Raw genomic sequence first — 714 nt, 5'->3', positions numbered from 1 at the left:
GAAGGAACAAAGCGAGTGTTGGTAAAGGGAATTCTTTCTTATAAAAAGGTCGGGGGCGGGATGCGGCAATAGTTGGGGAGGATTTCTTCACAGTAAATCAGAGGCGGGAAGCGGTATTGGTTGAAGGGACTTTTTATTAAAGAAATCCTAGACAAGTGAGAAAATAGGAAGGCCTTTCATTACTGAAGTCAGAAAGAGCGTGGTCGAGGCAAGTGAGGGAATACCCGTTCCTTAGGGTGGGTCAATGCCAAGGCAAGGACCCAGGGGTTGGTATAAACCAACAGGCAAATAGAAGTACTAAAGGTACTGGGAAAGGAGGGAGCTTTTTACCACAGGACAGTCCCCTGGGGTTAATGTTAAAATTTTAGGATGAATGTAAATCCAGGAAAGGAAAAAGTAAAGAGAAAATGATGAAATACTGTATGATGGAATGGACTAAAGAAATGACATGACCTGATAATTTGTACTGGCCAATGTACGGGTCATCTGAGGGGTGGATCTGTCAGGCCCTAAATGCCTGTGTAAATAAAAAGGATCCAATTAACCAAGAAGAGAGCGATTATGCTGCTTTATGGCACAAGTCCTGGCCTTGTCCCCTGTATGCTTTAAAAACCAAAAAGGAGAAGAATCCATGGGACCACTTACACAACCTCCCCCCTTATCTACCACAACCAGCTGCCCCGCCAGAGGTGCCTAACCCAGCACCTCAAGCCC

The sequence above is a fragment of the Prinia subflava genome, chromosome 26, assembly GCF_021018805.1.
Source record: "Prinia subflava isolate CZ2003 ecotype Zambia chromosome 26, Cam_Psub_1.2, whole genome shotgun sequence".
NCBI lineage: Eukaryota > Metazoa > Chordata > Aves > Passeriformes > Cisticolidae > Prinia > Prinia subflava.
The sequence above is the reverse complement of the archived record's forward strand: the minus strand, read 5'-3'. Positions refer to the sequence as shown.